Source organism: Passer domesticus, chromosome 2 (assembly GCF_036417665.1).
Source record: "Passer domesticus isolate bPasDom1 chromosome 2, bPasDom1.hap1, whole genome shotgun sequence".
In the NCBI taxonomy this organism is placed as follows: Eukaryota; Metazoa; Chordata; class Aves; order Passeriformes; family Passeridae; genus Passer; species Passer domesticus.
The window spans coordinates 83315202-83336691 of NC_087475.1; the positions used below are offsets into that span (position 1 = coordinate 83315202).

Genomic DNA, 21490 nt, shown 5'->3' on the forward strand with positions numbered 1-21490 from the left:
GAAAGGAAAGGAGGTTTAAAGTGTGTTAACAATTATCTTCCAGTCTGTGGAAAGGATGTTGAAAGCAGTTTTCCACTGTATCCTTCATCCTTCCAAACAATGTGATACCTTGGTAGGGTCAGTGGGACTGAAGTTATTAATGAGTGAAGCAATTATTGTAAAATCCCATCAAAATGAAGGAGATATTTCTATGCCAAATTATCCCCAAAGCAGCTGGAAAATCACTGTATGAGCAATCAGCCACCTTTTTTACACTGCTCACTGAGGCTTGGGCTCTGTTTCTTTTAAATAGGTGAAGCCATTATCTTGTTCTTAGGCTGGGTGATCCAGAAACTCCAAACCTAAGCTGCACAACAATGGCACAGAACTGCTCCCCCCACCTCATTCACCTCTACAGTTCTATTGGTGCCTCTGCAAAATGTTGTGACCTGCTGCCCAGCAACATGGGATCAGCTGGAGCCATATCATTTGGTGAGACTCCTCTCAGACAGGACACAGCCTCATCAGTGGTCCCTCAGCTGCCTCCCCTTGCTCATCGTGTGACTCAGTGGGCTGAGCTTTGGTTTGCAAGAAGAAAGATTGGGGTTTTGGAGACAAGCTCTAATTCCTTGAAAATGAGAACCTCCAGCCCAGAGAGCCATAATTCAACTTAAACCCAGGAAATCTACTGATGTGAGCTATAAGACTAAGCTGAGGGGGTGTACAAAATACATTTCAGTGAGTCAGTGACACTTTAAAGAGTAAGATATTGCAGACTGATGCCAGCAAAGAGAAGATGATGTTCCCTGCACCTCAACGTTTTATTTCACTGACGCCTTCAAAAGAAGGGTCCCTTTCCCCACAGCAGGGCTAAAGCAGAAGTGAAACCAGCACACAGGGTTTCCTCCTCAAAGAATGGAGGTACATGCCACCAGATCCCACCACCTCCCAGCTTAAGCAAATAAATCTCTACAGTGCATTTATAACCCATTGCTCTGCATCTTGTTTGTTGCTGTCTGAACTATGTGAAAATGCTGTAAGACAGCAACATTCACATTTTTCTCCTAGAACTCAGCATTATTTTTGTTTGATCATTTGCTGTTCCTACTGGCTCAGCTCCCAGAATGTCTAGATGCTTTGCAACAACTAATTCATTTTATTCCGTGCACTATACATTTTCATTGGATAATAACACTTGACCTTTCCAAGATCCCACATTTTGCACAGACAATAGCCATCTTCAAGCTGGCTTAGCGAATGGTTTGATTTGGGTTTTGTGTTTGGGGTTTTTCCCCTCCTCTCTTGACATATTTTCTTCCCTTTCCACTGAATTTCCTTGGCATTACCTACTCAGTCTGTTAAGTGACAGTGGCTACTTTGCTTGTCAGCTGGGAACCACTGCTGTGGTATAAGACTCTTCAGTCTTCCCACATACCTATGACTTCACTGACTGCAACTGAAATTCTGTGTGTCAGGAGAAGAGAAACTCCTACATGCAGACTGTATTTTAGATTTATTCTGTAGCTCGTTTCTTGCTCATTTCTTTCACCTACAGTACATCTTTAAACTTCTTAGAGATTTAAAAGCACAAATTCTCAGTGGAACTGAGGCTTCTATAAACTCATTTTGTTTTTTGGTTTTTTTTTTGAAATGGAGTCTAGTTTTGAAGTGTTTATCCCAGTGTAGGATTTAAGTTTTCTCTATGTGAGTCATATTTGTTCTAATCTCCTGTGTTAGAATTTATTTAGTAAATACTCATCTTCTGAGCAAAGCTTTGTTTAGCTTATATTTCATTAAAACAAATCTAACATTTCTTCTTGGCAAATAGGAAAGGGGATCTTGAGAACCAAGATTTGCATTTCTCTTCCTCATACAGTATCAGCCCTACACAAATAGAATATTACAATCTAAGGCTAGCTACTAGCTCTCTTTCATTTATGATTGATACACTGAAGAAGAGAGTAAACATACAGTGTAATTCAGCCTCTTTAATGTTTTACATCTGGGCAGCACCAAGGATATGAATGATCTACAGCAGAGCAACTTTCCCTTTAAAAAGCATCCCCATGGCAGGCTGACTATGTAAGGTGTGGGAGTAACTCCCAGATTTAGACACCAATCTGGAGAGTGAGAAGAGAGGACTGAAAATCTGATTTTCTCTAGCACAGCACCCAGCTACTTGCAATTTGAACATCAGATACTCAAATGACTACAGCTTGGTCAGATGATGATATTGCTTGTGTTCTGACTTTAGAGCACACTTGTAATTTAACCAGTTTCGACTGTCTGTAAACTTATTCTGAGTTCAAGAATCTCTCTCTGTCTGGGAGACCTCTTGAAACCACAAGACACATTAAAAATTGTCTAATAAGTGTGATGGAAGCTCAAGGTTCAAGGTCCTCCTCCCTGCTTGATACCAAAAATTACTGAAGTACTAATGATATTCTGTTACTTTGTTTCTTTAGATGTTTTTCGTTATGGGTTTAAATACACAGATAATTTGAAAAGAAAATTTATGTGACTATATTTTCCTACTGTACCTTCTTAACATTTTTTTTGGTAAATAATACTGAAATGTACCCTTGTCCCCTCTTCCTGGGTCAAAAATTGCACTACCATCAATGCAGGCAGTATTTAACTCAGCTCAGATCAGTTTCTTTAATCTCAGTCCTCCTAGTTCTCCTACTGATTCCGAGATACTACAGTGACAGATGCATTTAAAACGTGAACAGAAAAAGAAACATTGATGCTCTGCCATCAGAACTGCTGTGATAGTTCTGCCTACTGGGAAAGAGTCCTTTTTTCTTAACACTTCTTTGTACGTTGGGTCATGCCAGGAGAGTTGTCTCCTAATAGCTTTGCATTTATTAGGTGTGAAAAAGGACAGTGCTAAAATCCAGAAAAGCATTTCATTCTTCCTTCAAATTCAGCACTGCATCTAAATAACACACTTTTCAAGGCTCCTACACAATTAAAAGGACACTGAGGTTGTGACATACTCACAAAATATATAGTCAAAGCCCATTCACTAGCTTCATGCTCTTTGAAGAAAGGGAAAACAAAGAACACGTTGCTACTAGAATGCTTCATTAGCAAAACTTCCCAAATTTACTACAATCCATCTGCAAAGTTCCTACCTGTTGCCTGATGTAGTAATGATTTAACAACTCTGGTAGCTTAAGGAACTGATAAAGCCAAACATGAGGCTAGAAAGGCAAATGGGTGAGCAAACTGCAACCTATATTATTTCTGGGGTCAGAACTGATGATACAATGGTTTGTGCTGGCCTGTGGTTTTGGGATTGCTGCTGTAAAAAACAAGTGCAATAGGGTGGAGGGAAGTGTTTGTTCATACACCAGTTTAGACGAGGCCCAGGGCTCATGGCAGTCTGGGCAGACCTGAATTTGGCTGTTCCAAAGACACTGATAGGACTCCTTGCCCCTGGAGAGGTGGAGCTGGTGGCACTGAATGTGGGAGAGGAGATTGCTGTGTAAGGGGTGTCCCAGTTACAGCAAGAGCAGGACCAGCTTTCAGGGCTCTGGCAATGCTGCCACAGGCTAATTCCCATTTGGCTGAGTGTTTGCCAACGTTGGCTCCAGTTAGCTCTCTGGTCAGTGAGGAGACAAAGTCAGCTTGAATGGCTACAATGTCAAGTGTCCCCAAGCCAAGCAAGGCCAAACCAGCACATTTATCAAATAAAGACACCAGTTTGAATAACTTATGTTTGCCAGCTTCATACAGGCAATAAACACTGAATAAAGACAGGTAGCTGGTGATTTCCCTTCCATCTCATTCCAACACCCTGCCAAGTGCTATACGTGTGACTCATATGTATTCTAACCTTCAAATATTGATGCAATCCTTTCCTTTCCAAAGCACTTGGACATGTTGAATGGTCTGGATAGATCTTTGGGAGTAAACTTCAAACAACTTGAAGCCTCTCCTTAGCTTGCATACTGACAAATCAAAGCAAGGCAAATAGCCAGCCCTCTTAAAAAAAACATCTAAAACCTCAAATCCAGAGTGATATACTTCATGTTTATCTGGCCAAGATAAAAAAATCCTGTGATCTACAAAATCTTGACTAATCCACTTTGGTATCTCAGGCAATGCAGATGCCAAAATTTTACTGGTGAAGTGATTTAGATACCTAAAATTCTGCCAACTCATCTACCCACTGTTCAAGTGGGGCCCTAAGTGGTGGAAAGGAATTTTTTTAACACACAGACACCGCTCTCTTTTGAGCTTCCTATGACTCTCTTTGGTGGTCCATGGTCAGACTTGGTATGTGAACTTTTGTGAGTCTGATTACTTAATACAAAATTCTCTTCATGTATCATGAGTCTTTACAAATATCATGAGTTTGTGAGATTTGTGATGGATGTAAAAGCAATAATGACAGTTTGGGATGAATTTTGCTGTGATGTCCTTTCATATACATGGAGCAAGAACTTCTATTAATATAAGCAGTATATTGAAATTCTAGTTTAAAAAATTTTAAAATGAGTTCATAAACAGCCTAAAAGACTGAGAATACAAAAAACACTTGAGAACACAAGACAGCTCCTGGAAATCTTTGATGCTTTTGGGAACAAAAAAAATGAATGTGAGAAAGTAAACCTCAAAATCAATTAATTTCTGAATATAAAAATAGCAAAGATGAAGATATTATATCTCATGGCTTAGTGCTACTTTTTGGTCATAAATATAAAGACTACCTATGTTAAATGAATAAATATTCTGCAGCTTTTCTATGAGAAAAAGTTGTGGAATTTTACAAAGCTACACCACTGTTATTTTTCACTTTTATGTTTATAACAGAGATTGTAGTATTGATTGAATTTAGAGAACATGATAACAAAAAACCCTCATCCTACAAGTAAAGCATAGTTGAGAAACTGAAATGCTGACATATGATACAATAATGAAAATAACAGTTCAGCAGCCCAGTCCATGTCTTTATCACTTGAGCACTTTTAGTGCTGGCCCCTTTAGAGAGATAGCAATTCTTTCTGGCAGCAGGTAGCAGAGTTTGCTTTCCTGTGTAAGTCAGGATAATCACTGTTTGCTTCTAGATGATAAGAGGTTTACTGAACAGTAGAAATTCAAAAATGGAAGGTAAAAGTTGAATTGTCCAATTTTAACAGACTACACAGTTTAAAAAACCCAAAAAACCAAACCACCAGACCAGTTTCTCTATGAATATCAATTGGTCATAATTTCAGCGGATTCAGGCCAACTCCTGTTCTATTTATGGGAACACAAACTGTATGGTGTCATGGACTTATTGCCTTGGACATCTGAGACAGCAATGTGCATAACACTATGATTATGATACTATTATTGATGCTATTTATGTAAGTTTTTTTTTCCTTTGCCTCCTCTTAGCAAGTGTCCTGGCTTAATAGTGTAAGATTTAAAATAATATAACAGATTTTTTGATTTTTTCCTAGAGTGAGTGTTCTTCCATTTCTGTCCTTTGCTCACAGTGTTGCCACTGGTGTATACGTGGAGGTGAGAGGAAGATGAGCAGACCAGCATCAAGACTTCCAAGTACTGGGTCCAGTTCTGCTTTTCCACAGATTTCCAGTGTGAAGCTGTGTGAGTCAGAAGGAGTAACTCTCATCATACGATGACAGCTACAGCAGAGATACGGCTGCTAGATTGTCACTGTGTCTCTGCCTATGCCTGCCAAGGGCCCAGCACCCCACAGCCCTGGAACCCTCTGAAACTACCGTAATACACATGGAAAGTGAAAGTGTGTGCAAAAGGCATGAACTGATAATGCTAGTATTTTATGTCTTTGGATTTTTTTTTTTTAATTTGAGTCAATTTTTTGGCTGGAAGTATTCTTTTTAGATGTAGGGGTTCAATTCTGTAGCTGCCTGATGTTGCAAGTGTTCACACAGCAGGTTAATGATGGTGAAAAATCATTGTGGTAATCTCTGGTAATTTTGTAAGAAAAACAAACAAACAAACAAGCAGTACATTTCACTGTACCTTTGGTTCTTTTATCTGCCTCTGCCATGTCTGATGCTGGCCACTGCCAGGGACGTAGCTCTGTACAAGGCTGGCTTTGGATTTTATATTTTATTGTCAATACTATGTTTTTAACAAGTAAAAAAAAATCTGTTAGATCTACTGTCAGCTAAATTCATGACTCAACAGGAAACAACTGCACACAATTTTGATGCAGCACTGGCCTTATTGACCGGAGAAAGCGCTGTTCAAAAAGCCTTGCTCCATTCATGGTGCACTGCACAACAGAACAAGTGATGCTGCTATTTCTTATCAGTGATACAGTTTCCTTGAGTTCTCTCAAAGGAAATGAAAACCACAGATTTCAATACCGAGGAAGAGAAGACACATTTACATTTTATTAGATTTTATTACTTTGACTATATCTACCTGCTTTTATTGAAATATTTTCCATATCCCTTTTCAGGAACTTTTCAAAATTAATGAAACAGGCATTTTTACTGATTTTACTGGTTGCTTTTCCCTTTAAAACTTCAGCAAAGTAGGGCTATTAATGTATTTATTCTTTGATATTGTTTGGTTGTCTTCCTTTACCAATACACAGGTATTTACATTTCAGCCTGTATTGTAATTAAAAGTTCACCCTATAGATTTGATCAGTAGCTGGATTTGTTGCCTTAATATCAACACTGAATTTATTTTATTTTGCCTTATTACTGAATATAACTCTTTCTCCATGTGTTGCACCATTAGATACAGCCCTCCCTTATTTTATGTTAGTTGTAAATAGAAATACCCCATAAAATGTATCTTCCTTCCATGATACCTTCAGAAGACTAATAACATGTTCTACTTCTGGTCATAGGGAATATAATTCCAAGCCAAAGCAGTCTCTACAAGTTTTAGATTCTAAGAATCTCTTCCTCCTAATGAAAGAGATGCATTGAAATAAGTTAAGCTATTAGTGAGCAAGAAGGACTATCCTACTGAGATGTTATTCTACCTGCTCCCTTAAAGCCTATCCTTGGTTCAGGAAGTGTCATCTTGGACCTTCTTGGATGGAAACTTCCAACCACTGAAGAAAATTCCAAGCAATTCAACACCTTTTGAAAATAACCCCTCACAAGACTTTGAGGAGCTCTATCCTGCACTGGATTTTACTGCAGTCTCAAAAAATCACCTCCCTGTTATTTTGACTCATGTACCCTGAGCTAAACAGAACTATCTGTGCCACTTTTTAAAGTTCCCTGAGGCCCAGACTGAGCTAACACTTTGGATAATGTTGTGTGTACACATGTCCAAGAAGGATCAAGGCAAATAAAAAGCAGAGTTTCACATGGTCTGCCTTGGCAGCACAGTGTGAAATCTTGGAAAAGTTGGACACATCTCCTCAGCCCTGGCATCCAACTTGTACAGCTATGCTCACTCAGCAGAGTAGCTTATGTCTCATTAACCTTGATAGCTCTGTAGGAATTACTGTTTTGTACAGTGCACATTTCAAGATCTCTCTGGTGTTTTAGGCACAAAGTGACTCTGTCAAGGTGGGGGAAAAAGAAGAAAAAAAAGCAGCACTTCCCTGCCTTGGAATCCTCTTTCTTCAACAAATATTTATGTGAGATGTTGTAAAGGAACAAAACCTACTTACTATTAATAGCTAAGCTAATTCATTTAGCTACTTTGTCACTTCAGGCTAGTGCTGGAAGACCATATTTTCAGACATTTATTCCATTTCCACAATTCCCCATCCACAACCATTGCCCTGGGGCATTTGTTACTTATTATTTTTGCTTCATTGTTTTTTTCTTGCTTCTTCTTTTTATCAAGTGTAGTTCCATTTCTTGGAAGCTGAGCATATTACACTGATATCTTAACAAAGATGCTGGCTTAGCTTGCTTAAGACATGAGCTGGTACAAAGAAACAACACAGAGCTGACTTTAATTGTGGAGTTTCCCAGGCCTGGCAATACTGGGAAGGCAGTTTGATATTCTTAGCTAACCCTGTAACTACACTGGATACATATTCCTCTTTTCCAGACTTGTAAATGATGGCAAATGATTCCTACCTGCCTTCAGCTGTTTATAAATTTCCTCCTGAGTGTCTCACCTGTCACCTACATGGTTCATGTGAGTGTTCCCAAATCCCTTTCAATAAAAATGGATGGGGTTAGCCTGTGCACTGTATTTACGCTAACCTGGCTGAGTGTGACTGATCCAGAATGGAAAGCACTCAGACACAAATATATGGATACAGAGCTGAGAGCACACTGGTGCAGATGGCATCTGCCCCAGCACTGCTGTATGCAGAAGATGCCACCTTGTACTACACCATGCTGGGAAAAGAGAAAAAGGCTACAACCCTTCTTCACCTTCTCCAGAAACAACAGCAACTTAATGCGACTAAGGAGGCACAGGATCCATCTAGTGTGAAACTTTTTGAATAAAACTGGAAATGTAGATCAGTCTGACCTGCCCAATGTTCAGATAAAAATGAAAACATGGAGACGTTCCTTAATCAGGGCTCAAAATTCCCGAGTGAATGACGAAAACTTACACAAAATTCCACAGCTAAGACATTATATGTTAGCTTTGTACTTATACTCTAGGAAATTCTGACATACTCAGAGTGGGAAGAGATAAAAAAAAGGCTCTGAGAAGAGACTTCAGAGAAATAAAGAACTTTCTTACTGAAAATAGAGTGATCTGGAAGTTAATGTGATTTTATTAATTCCATAAATCAGCATGAAAGTTGTAGCTGACAGTAAAAAACTCGACCCATAAATAATTTAAAATCATCATAAACCAAAGCAGAAAATTAAACAGTAGCAAGAATACCAATAGTACCAAAGGTAATTATTCATAGAACAGGACAGCCTTACACACTATCAAAGATACAGAGATTAGAAGGACCATCAGTAACAGAATCTTGGCAAAAGTGTTATGAAAATAAACATGGATATACTTTAGGCTGAACTGTTTTGCATTTACGATTAATACAACCTCCTAACATTGGAAATGCCATTAATAAATGATTCACTCATTTATTTCAATATCTGCCAGGTAAAAAACTACCTCCCCCTGTTACCACCACTTTCCTACACTCAGCTGTGCTGCTTTTCCAGTCAAGGATATCTTCGGCAATCTCCTAAGGCTGCCTGGAACACTCTATTCAACTAAAAAGAATTCAGCAAAGACTGGAAATGAAACTATCCATTTTCACCATTAAAAAAGCCCCCAAACCCTTAAAACAATCCCAAATAACCTAAACAAAAAAGAAGAAAATGGATAAAAACATTACGTCTTGTGTATTGATCTTTTCTAAGAGGCAATATTGAGAGCAGCTGCAGAATCATATTAGTTTGCTAGAGCTTCCTGATTAAAGGGGAATTACTATTTCTCATACAAACAGGTAACAGGGAATGGTTCAGCACATTACAAGCTTGAATGAATTTAAACAAGACAAATACAAATATTACCTCAGGGTAAGTCATGCTTCCTGCATCCCTCTTAGCTTACTATAGGGAATATTTTGAGTCCTTTGCAGCATGTTGTGCATTGGTCCACTAATTAGAAATGGAGGGTATAGCTATAGCCTGGATGCTCAGAAATGTTGTTTAACTTGAGCACCAGATCATGCAAAATTGGACTAATGTCTGAAAAAGCACTTTAATACCAGTAAATGCTTTGCAATTACTGCTGATATCGCTGATGTTATCATTCACAGAACCACCAAACCCCATAATTATGGCATAAAACAGCTGGAAAAGGTTTCCTTTATCAAGTCCAAGTCCTGCTTTTACAGAAAAACAAACCCTAAAACATTGTGCACAAACTGTTCAAATACTTTCCTATGATAAGTTCCATTTTGGCATTTCACAGGTGTTGGAAGGCCACTCAGAGCACCCACTCCTCAAACAGGTAGACTCATTCTTCCAGCTGAACACGGCTGAAGCTGACTTAATTGGCTTTTACTCCAGCACAGTTCCTCTGTGTAAATTGCTCTTTTCCGTTGTACATCGATTCTCATGGCAGATTTAGAGAGAAAACACAACTTCACCCACCCATTTCCGCTCTGCTAAATAAACAAGCCAATCTTAGTTAACAAAGAAAATGTCAGTCAGTCCTTCAGGAAGCAGATCTCTGCTGTCTCCCTGCTGTGCTGGTGAGCCACGTTGCAGACAAGGCTTATAGATCAATAGAAAATGGAAGTACTGAAAACTTCCCACCTGATATCCAGGCTTCTTATATTCTTTCACGATTCTGACAAACATCTTAGAATAAGGATGGCAACCTCTACAGCATTTCCCAAGGACCAGCTGTTTGTTCTCTGGAGTAAGTAAATACTTTGTTATCCTTATGTTATTTGTTTATTAGTGGTTTCCTTACACAAAGTCAGTTTAATGCATGCATATCTATCTGTCTATCTATCTATCTATCTATCTATCTATCTATCTATCTATCTCTCTATCTCAAGCTGGTTACTCCACAGCTCTCTGACTTTGTGCTACACTGCTTGTAACTGTTTAGGATGATCCAGGTAGGGAAAAACAGCAGATCAAGATGATCCAAGATGATGCTTATGATGCTTATGATTAAACAGCTTTTAGCCCTAAAAAATGTCACATCCATAAAGCTTTCAGAGACAGTTTGGACAGGAATGATCAAAACCTATAAACACTTCACAATTTTTTTTGACAATGATGAATGATTTAAGTTTCCTATACACACTCTTCCAAGAAAGAGATGTACTCAGAACAAATGAGAGAATTGGGTGAGATCATCTGGGAGTATACTATGATCTGGGATTTGTGATCAGGTTCCTAAGTGTTGTCTGTGTCAGGACAATTGACTGCACCTTCTGAAGCAAATGGAGAGGATTTTGCTTCGACTGCAATGCTGTATCAAATTGCACTGCCAAGCATTTCCCAAGGACAAACAGGACTCTCTTACATGGACGCCAGGCACCAGAAACCTGCAACTGGAGCATGGGCCTGATTTCTCAGAAGTAACAGGAGATGAAGAGATTGCCAGTAAGTGAGCAGAAGGTCTTTGGGGGACCCTAAGTCACAATTAGATATTTTTACAGATGTTTGCTAATTTGTTATTAAAGATCCTCAGAGATAGAGATATATCAACCACCCCAAACAGTCTATTTTCATGGTCCACTCTTTCTGCAGCTGCATTATTTCCCTAATGCCTCATCTTAAGCTGTTTTGGTGCTTTTTAAGATTGTTCATTCTAATGCACAATGAATACTAGAAAACAATACAGCAAACTGAAATACTTAAAGACTAACACTACAGTAAAATTACAAAAAAGTAATGAAAAAAGAGGAATGCAGCTAAACAGGCAAGCAGGGATGGTTTTGCAAAGGTAAGCCATCTGAAAAAGTCTGAAAGTGCCAGAAATGAGACCTTAAAGAAAATTACTGGATATGAATTGGGACAGATGAAGCTCATTACTGCCTGTGGCCTACATGCTATAAAATGGGTTAGTATTGCTACAGAAACCTTTTTGGTGTGTCCCTGTAATTAGCACAAAAGTGCTATTATTGTAATTAACTGAGTCCCCTAGTACCTGCTGCAATGTTCATGGCTTTAAGCAGGTTAATGTGAAAATTAATTTGTGCTAATTTACACAAGTTCAGTGACACCCAAACCAATCTGGCTGCAGTGACAATTTGTGAAATAACAGTATTTTCTTGTTGACTTGCACAAGTCACCGAAGCTTCAAGAATGTCACATAAACCCACCTTAGCTTTCACTTGTGATAAATTTCCATCTTCTTGGGATAAATGTATTGCGAGACTCACTCCTAAGTGGATAAGTGATGTACTAGCTCTTGACATATAAATTAACAGGATAAAAGATTTGGGCAGGTTCTGTAGCCTGGTCAAGGGGCTGGCTGGTCTCAGAACAGACAGTTCTCCAGAACGAGTTACCTTTTCAGCTTGTTTGACTTCCAGGGCACAGCATATTGCTGCTTGCACACAAGAAAGAAGATAAAATTCTTTTGTGCACAAAACCTTAAGTCCAAGAGACTGTAGGATAATTCAGAGGGACTTGAATTCTTCTCAACTTAGTCCTGAGCAGGATAGGAAAATAATAAGAAACAACTACCTGGAGGACTTAGAGACTTGAAGTCAAGCCAAATCAGGGAGTGGTTCACTGTTAAAGGATAGAAGAAAGAAGATAATTTGTTTTTGTGCTTGTTGCTTTTTATTCTTTCACTAAAATAAAACACCTTGTACTGGACAGACAATTTCTGTTCCCTGTTAGCTTTAGGCTGGAGAAACACTGTCATCACCTGTAGTGCAATAGACAAAATTAAGCCTCACAGCTTGAACCAAACTGTCTTGTAGCTGTGACTATTGTTGCACCTTCTGGACAGTGACTGGCTGTGCTAGGAGTGGCTAATTAGGGCTTTTTTGCTCTCTTTTCTGCAGCTGGTGTCAAATGAACTTTTGCACCTTGCCTTCCTTCAAAGGCATGCAGTCCCATCTGAGTGGTTGTTAAGAACACCCAGAACCATCACTCCTTCAGCTCCAAGCTGCTGTCCTTGGTCATCCTCCTGCAGACCTGTGCTACCACAGTAATGTGAGGGCAACAGAGAAAAGCCCGACAATCTCAGCACATTCCTGGACCCCTTCTGGCCTCACCCACTACCTTGTGGTGGGCAGATGACAGGAGACGCTCTCCAGCTCTGACAAGGAGATGGACACAAGTGAGTAGAGCTTTCCTTCACAGCTTTCCCAGCTCCTGCATAGCAAGGAAGGCAGCAAAGCTTCAGGTTTTCCAGTCCTTCTGCCCCCTTTTCTGCTCCCTGGGCTTATCTATAACCTCACCAAAAGCTAAGCATCCTCTCAGCATCTCCTACAACCCTCAGTACACAGGGGCTGGTGAGCAACAGTTCTTCTCCACTTGCAAGCTGCCCAGCATGTGTCAGTGTGCCCTGTGCCGCGTTGTTTGCCTGCCAGAGGGGTTAATCTCCCCATTTCTTTCCTTTCAGTCATCGGCCTCACCTCTCCACCATTCCTCATAAATTACCTGTAAAATAGTTTTTAAAGAATACACAAGCCTGCTTTCTTCTCCTTCTCTTCAGCATCACTTCTCTTTTGTCTCTTTCCCTGAGCCCTCAGTGTCCTACCCCCTGCAGATCTGGCAGGGTCATGAACTGTTTAAGAACCATGTAAATTTCATTCTCCTTTTTATAGTTATGAATGTTTTTGTTTGTTTGCTTGTTTGCCTGCTTTATTTGTTTCCCTAACTTCTTCCAGGCAATGAGCTTGTTTGGTCCAATTTGTGTCCATTCTTACATCAAATATCCATCTGAAGAGTGGCCCATGGTGATTTTAGGTGCATTTTGCTACCATTATTTTAATTTTCCTTTTCACAAGGCCACTTAGGTGAAAATCAAGTGAAGGGAAGCTGCGCTGGGGGAGAATACAATAAAGTGAACACAGGGCAGTGAAACTACCTCTTTTTTCTCTAAAATGTGATGCCAAGCTCTCTGGAAGCTAAGTAAATCACATTGGTTTATACAACTCAATTTTTTAATTCTATTGAAAAAGGAATTGTAAATGTGTAAAATTGCAAAGGACAAAAATAAAGTTTTGTTATTTTCTTAAAGGTAAACAGAAAACAAAGATTATCTTGCTACTTCAAGCTTAGAAGACCCATATGAAGTCCTAATGACACTGCAAATACAGCTTTAGAATATTTTATAAAAAACTTTCAAGGGGGCATAATACTTCTGTTCATTACAAAAAAAAATATGTGTCTTTGAAATTATGAGCCTAGTTTGACTTTCATGTGTTATTAGCTCTCAGTGGAACTGAAGCATTTAAATTGATTGTAATGAGACATTTGCAGACACTATGACTGCAGCAAACCATTCCTGTTTGGAGATGGCTGGCACAGGAGGCCTCTAAAAGCATCCCAACAGGGAGCTAGTGTCATGCACTGACAAAGGAAAACAAAATTCAGCTTTGGAGAGGTCTGCCATGCAGCTGGCATTGCTGTGCAGGACATGCCAAGTGGCTGGTCTGAAGGCAAAGGAGGGCAGCACCCTTCAAAGACTGGGAACGGATGCTGCTGGATAAATGCACATCTGTTTTTAAACATACACTTGTGAATTTCTGCCAGATGCTAAAACAGAAATAATTAAACATCTCGTTGAAAACAAAACAAAACTGAATTGAAGCAGAATTCTCAAAGCAATAATAATAAAAATAACAACAATAAGAACTTACATCTCTCTCTGATACCAGGATGCTGAAGGTGAATCTATTCTGAGAATTGTAAGACTTCTTATCTTGTGACTTCTACCTCAGCTTCTTCATCTTCAAAAGCCTCTCTCACCCCCATCAACCTTTTCTACTTTCTGCTACAGTTTAAATACAATTCAGTGAAGGACCTGTATCAGGGACTCTATTTCTCTTTTCTCCCCTCATCTTTCTCCATTTCTTCGCTATCTAATTATGCCAACAAAGTGGAATAGCCTCTCACAATTACCCTGTTTTTATGAAGCTTGTAAGAATTTCATAGCTCTAAGACTGATGTGAAAGCTTGTCCATGTTTATATACATCCTTTTGTTTATTCATTTCTAGTGCTTGCATAACCTAAATTTCTAAGGCAAGTAACCTGAAAAAAGGATTATGAAATACTCTGAAGAGAAACCATTGCAAATGTGACAGCTGCTAAGAATCACTATGCCTTTCCTATTCCTCCTTCCCCTAGAGGTTACTATTGTTGCTGGCTGAGGAAACAGCTGCAGTGTGCTCACAAAGGGCAGAAAAGGCCTGGAGAAGACAGATTTGCCCTTTGGCAGTTTGATGTCTTGCTGGAAAGCTTGTCAACCTTATTTACATTTTAATTTGCATGCCAGCCACTACAAGGTTTTATATTCATATTCTGCTTTAAAGTATCTCCTTGACTATAATCACAATGACCTTTGCATGTCTTTCCCCATTACCCTCTGGGCTGCAGTCCCTGCTCACTGGGCTATCCAGGGACTAGCAGCAAGAAATGTCAGGCTAAGCATGACATTTATCCAAACAGTTGGCTGCTTGTTAGGTAGACTTAAAAAAAAAAAAAAGTATTTTCTGTAGGAGATTAAAGAGCAGTGTGGGCAATGGTCACATCCTGCTAAAGGAGAGTGGTGAGGGAAAATCCTTTTCCTCCAAGACTGGAGCAAAACTGGCAATGTGCATTACCTGACAGTGGCTACCCTTGGGAGAAAAGAAGGCAGGAGGGATGAAATTGGGCAGTGACTGATTACTATTGACATTATTTTTACCATCAGACTGACAACAGAACTTGGCAGGATTATGCTCCTGGCTAGTTAAGAGAAGCACTGCCATAAACATGCCCTGCTCCAAATAAATCAGAGCACAGGCACAGAAGTATCGTGCATGCATTAGTCCCCAGCCTGTCAAGCTGCTACAAAAATGCATGGTTTTTCTTACACTCAAAATAATGCCAGTTGAAAACATACACAGATGATTCAAGGTTTTATGAGCACTCTGTGGCACCTTTCAGTCATTACAGAAAAGACTTTACTGAATGTATTTTAATCAAGTAAAGCTTTCAAAGCCACTGAAGTATCCCTGGCATAGAGAGTGGTGGTTTAGTTGTTACAAGCTAATCCTGACTTTCTGACAAATTCACCACTTCAGGATTTCCAAATACAGAAGCATCCTCTTCTCAGAGCTACAGAGAACACTTCTGGGGATATGGTTATCAAAAATGATTTCAGACCCCATAACTTCTACATTCATGATTAATTTTGATAAACATTTACTTATAAACATTTTTTGGATCCTATGACTATGAACAGACATTGTAAGAGCAAGGCCAAAGTGGGTTGTACCATATCTGGGGTGAAAGAGGACTTTTTTCCCTAGGTCAGATTGCAGGGACAGTAACACTGGTTTTTTGTTACGCATCTGCTTTCTGGAACTGGAACTATCTCTGAGTTTTATTTACTGTTCCACAGTATCACAAGGAACCCGATTTCCATTTCTCTTGAGTATCTACTTCAATGCATCATCACAGAATCCCCAGCTACAAAAACAGCACCAACCCAAGTTGCTGTTTGCTAGTTTTTCCAAAGAAATAAATGTAAGGATCATCAGGGCAACATCTGAACCTTCACAGTTCCAGAGTTAATCTGAAGTGTTCTGCTGCCGGTGCAGCCTTATCAAAACAGTGGTGAGGAAGGTTAATTCATTACATATTTGTGTGGACAAATGTGGACAGCAATATTTTCTTCACTTCAAGGCACATGAAAGCCCTGTCCAAGACAATTCTGAATTCTGCATCTCCTCAAACCTGTAGATGCAAAGCGACTCTATTGGCACTGGTCCATTCTGTTCTGTAAGACAGCATGTGTCCACAAGAAGGGAAAAGAAGCTATTTAGTTTTTATTTGTTTTTGACTGCTCTGCTTGCTTGACTGGTCTGCTTATCCCAGGCTAGACACCTTATATCACATGGATCTGTCATTGCAAGCTGTGCTTGTTTTATCAGGGGTAGAGGTAATTTTCTTCATGGTGACTGGTATGGGACTATGGTTTGAATTCTGGTCGGGAACAGCATTAACAATACAGGAATTTTTCCATTACTGCTGAGCAGGGTTTGCACAGAGCCAAGTCCTTTGCTGCTTCTCACCCAACTCCATGTGGGGAGGCTGGGTGTGCACAAGGAGGCAGGAGGGGACACAGCTGGGACAGCTGACCCACCTGAGCTAAGGAATATCCCAGGCTACCTCACATTGTGTTCAGCATGTAGATCTGGGGGAAGAAGAAGGAATAGGGGAAGTGAGTGAGCAGTTGTATTGGATTAATTTGCAGCTGGGGTTAAACCATGAGGAATAATGGGGTTAAACATCAAGGAATATGGATCCAAAATGCCATAATTCCTGGTGGATGACACCATACCTACCATGAGTCTTGTAATTTCAGAGCTGGAGGTTTCTGTCTACCTCTCCTAAGCTCAATCTGCCACAGATACTAACCCTGAGTAAAGAGGGCTGACCTAAGAGCACAAACTGGCCTGGCTACATGATGGCTGAGATTGAGGACCTGGGAAACAAATGGCCACATGGAATGGTGCGGCGATGTCCCTATATTAAGCCTTGTCATTCTTCATCACAATTTCATGACACAGTTTTGAAGTCACCAGCATGGACAATGTCAAAAGAAATAAAAAATTCTGGAAGGGATGTGATAAGCAGCCTGTAGCAGAAAAGAAAGCAAACTCCTGAAGAGGTCCAGAATCAAAGGACATGGTAAATGTCAGTTGGATGGTACTTCTGTCATGTTACAAGAGTCGCTGCAGCAAGTGCAGGAGAACAAGTTCTGCAACAGATCGGAGCCAATTATCAAAGTAATCCCATTTGGCCATAAAAATATCTAGTCATTTAATAGTGCTAAGCCTTGTTTGTAATCACAAAACTTAATGAGAACAACTTACACTGAAAGGAAAGAACGGAAATCTCTGGAGTAGAAAGGCTGCTAAAGAGGACGCTGACAAATGCAAGCAAATTTGAGGTTTTAACTTCTTTTATATAGGCCATACCCTATTCACAGAGGATTTTTCTTTAATCAGTGAACCCAATGCTGAAGCCAGCTACGAGATTTTGCAAGCGTGCTTTTGTTTTCACACTCTATGCCATGTAGGCAACTCTCCCAATTAAGAAAAGGTTTCTTTTGTTTGCATGAGATTCTGTTTAATTTCCAGCAGGCAGATTCAGAAATAATTACCATCTATATAGAAGGATGAATAGCAGTCAAACCCAGAATTCTCATTACCCGCCAGAATTTCAAAGTTAACTTTACTTCTAAGCAAGGATTTGTCAGGTCTTAACAAAAGGGAAAAGGTATTGGATGAAAGTAGTGGTGTCAAATTTAAATTCTGAACAGAAAGAATGATATTTTGTAATGTCCAGGACCTCATATCTGGGAAGAGTCTGTGAGTACTCTCAGAATTCTGAGAAGGATTAACATGTCTTTTGAGAAGTCTGGCTTCTCCTTGCCACAATTAAGGCATATTGGTGGTCATACCTCAAACATGAGAGAATGGTCTGGTCAGGCGAGGACAGTAGTGCCATACATAAAGAATTTTAGCCAGTTTACATTCCTGACAGAGGGATTTAAAGAAGATGGTTCTCAGTGCTTCCTAGCAGTAGGACAAGGGGCACTGGGTATAAACTGAAATACAGCAAATTCCATTTAAACATTAGGAAAAACTTTTTCATTCTAAAGATAATTGGATAGAAGAACAGGTTTTCCAGAACTGATGAGAAAAACTTGACTCTACATGACCCAGAGCAACCTGCCCTTGCTGACCCTAGAGTGACTGGTCTTAAAACAGACAATCCAGTTACTTTCCAGCCTTTACTATTCTGTGGGTCTGCGAAACAATAGCTCTAATTCTCTGTAGCTATGCAAATGTTACATATAAGCAAAGCTCCTTCTCCTCTTATGCTTAGAAACACAGAGCTGGAAAAACCCACGGGCAGGATAATGTACAGTTAACAACTTCAGCCCTTTAGAATGCAAAGATTATTAGAATAAATAAAAGATTACACTCAGCTGAATTAATGTCCCCCGGCTGGCATTATTCTCCCTGGTGACAGTGCTACTGAACAACTGGGTACAGCAATATAAAGGTTTAATATCTGGCTACATTTAATATCGAACCCTGATACAGACAGTGCCCACGATGGCTACAGGTCTGTCAGCATTTTCAAAGTTTTATAACAGCCATGAAAACTCATGGAGTATAGAAATGAGTCAGCCAGTACTTATAATTGCTGGCATTTAGCACCAGAGATGATGACTAAGAATCTATATTTGAAATACCTGGAGTTGGTGGAGTCCAAATACAAATCCTAGGGAAAATCAACTAAGGACTGTATTTTTGTGAATTAAATACACTGAAATGTGTGCAGCTTGTAAACTTTTAGGTGAGTGCTTAAAACCATATTTATTCACACACACACCACAAACATATTTTCATACAAAATGAGTATTGTTTTCATTTGGTTTTCCCCTAATGCAGAATATTGCCATGTTTGACATTCATCTTCCCCCTTTCATCAGCAGAGGTGGCTGCATTTCAGATTTCAGAAATAATGTTTAGGGAATTCCCTGAGGCATAATCTTCAGTGGCAGATGTCACGTATCTGATACTCTCAAATGCAGTTTGACAGCATGCAAGTGGTCTTTGCTTTCTGCATTAACCAATCTCACAAAAAAAAATTAAGTTGAAACAAAAATTTCAGTCATAACGTCTGAAATGTGTCTTTGAGAAGGAGCTTCACAACAAAATAGATGTCCCAAGATGATACATTAAATTAATTTTTATATGGCAGTTTATGTAATTAATCTCAAAGAGGATGGATCTTACAAATCACAGGTTAACATAATTTACAATTTTATAAAAGAATCCTGATGTGTTTCACAGACTTCAGTACAAACTCCATACATCTATGGTATCCACCTCAAGGCTGTCAGTCACAATTACAGATGTGCTGCAAATAAGTCAAAGGACAGAACAGTGGCTAAATGAAAATCATGCTTGACCTTCAGGCTGAGCAGATTCATTTAACTACAACTTTGTCTGAAAGATCTAAAGAGATACTTTGAGTCACAGTCAGCAAGAGACATATCCACCAGAAGACGAAAGGCTGAGTCAGGTCTCACAGATGTTAACCCAAGGTTAAGGCACATTAACTACGTTTGTGTTCTCAGGCTAGTCTTTGAGTTACAGGTTTTTAGTTATATGCAAAGGGTGTAGGAAAGATCCCAATCAGGCTCTGGATGTTTCCACATCAATGCTTACACCTTTACAATTTCCATTACCAAATTCATTGACTTCAATATTTGCATTCAAGTTATTCACTTCCATAAACTCAACTATCTTTTTTTTTTTCTCCTTTTTTTTTTTTTTTTCCTGAGAAAACCAGTAGATTAGATATGTTTCTTCATGGAAAAATCAACTTTTTAATCAAAATGCAATTTGCCAATAGGGATACCATTTTTCAGCATTTGCCAGTAGGGATACCATTTTTTAGCAAATATTCTAACACTAATTCCTCCTGCTTCTCTTTTCTCCCTCCCTCAAATGACCGTTTTGGACAACTGAAGTTTTCCAGCTCTGTCTATCTATGTCTTTGTTTTTTGATTTCTCCCCCCTCCCCATATATATCTACATCTTCAACACATATTTATATTTAGGGATACAAGCCTGAAAAAAAACCCAAAACAAAACAAAAAATGTATTTCTGGTATTTTGAACCTCAAATTGACATAAAATGTCACTTATATTTTACCTTCATGTATACTTTAAAAATAAATATACCAAAATTCAGCATAATCCAGGATCTCAGGTATGGGAACCTTTCACTGGGGAAATGTATAAGAAGTAAAAGAAAGAAGATAAAAGTGTTATTATTGCGTGATTCCTAGGAAAACATACCAGCTAGCTGATTAATTTAAAATAAAACAAGTATTTGTAATTTTTCTTCCCATATTTCAAATCTTAAAAGCACCTCCTATGATAAATATGAATCAATAATTCTTGATCAAACATATTTTAAGATTTAGTTGACAGGTTTACAAACAGAATCTATAGATGAAACTTGATTCTTCTTCTATTAAACAAGCATACCAAAAATAAACTGAAACAGAAAATTTCAGTCCGTATTTTATATTAAGCATCTCAAACAATTGAGGAAAAATGTAGAATTTCAAGTCTTATGAATAGTGTAGTGCAAAAGCTGGACTAGTTTATGATTGGTGTAAAATCCTGAACTAAAATTTACAGATGCACTTCACAGTAATTCTACTAGAAATTTGCACAGAAAGTTGCAGTACTTCCTGCTTGCTTCTAGTACTTGCACTTTCCCTGCTTCAGATCCCTACATTCAATACCTATGCACTGAAGTGAATTCAGTAAAAGCAAAGCAGAATTTATTTGCATCTCTGAAAAGATGGGAGAAAACTGAATACAATGCCCCGTTTCAGGGGCAGGCAGCAAGACATGAAAGAGTGAAAACCAAATAAAGACATTTGAGTGCCAAATATCAACACATTACCCTAAAAGGCCAACATGTAATTGCTGCCATAAAAATATCCAAGATTCTCTATAAAGCTGTTTCAGGTATCTTGTACAACTAGACCAGGATACCATTATAATTCAAAGATGATAAAAATTGAACAGAAGTAGAAGAAACCAAACATGAACAGCAAATGCATAAAGTGCATTCAGTATTACAAAACACTTTATTCAAATAAGAACATTTTAGAATATCTATAGAATTTTTTATGTTTTTTAACTAACAAATTACAAAGAAATGTGAAATGAAATTAATGCCACACCTAGAAAACCTGTTTAGAATGGAGGAGTGCTATTTTTCCCTCCTCTCAAACTTGTTTCTGTGTTGGATGGGTACTTTTCAGTGAAGTATTTAACACTTGCGGTTGTACCTCAAAGAGAAGAACTACAGACCATTACAGGTAATGGCCAAG

General features: G+C 38.9%; 1 protein-coding gene across 25 annotated transcripts in view; it reads right to left on the minus strand.

Annotated features, from left to right (window-relative positions):
• Positions 1 to 21490, minus strand: part of DLG2 (discs large MAGUK scaffold protein 2) — a 979322-nt gene that overhangs the window by 90022 nt on the left and 867810 nt on the right. The window lies entirely within an intron of this gene.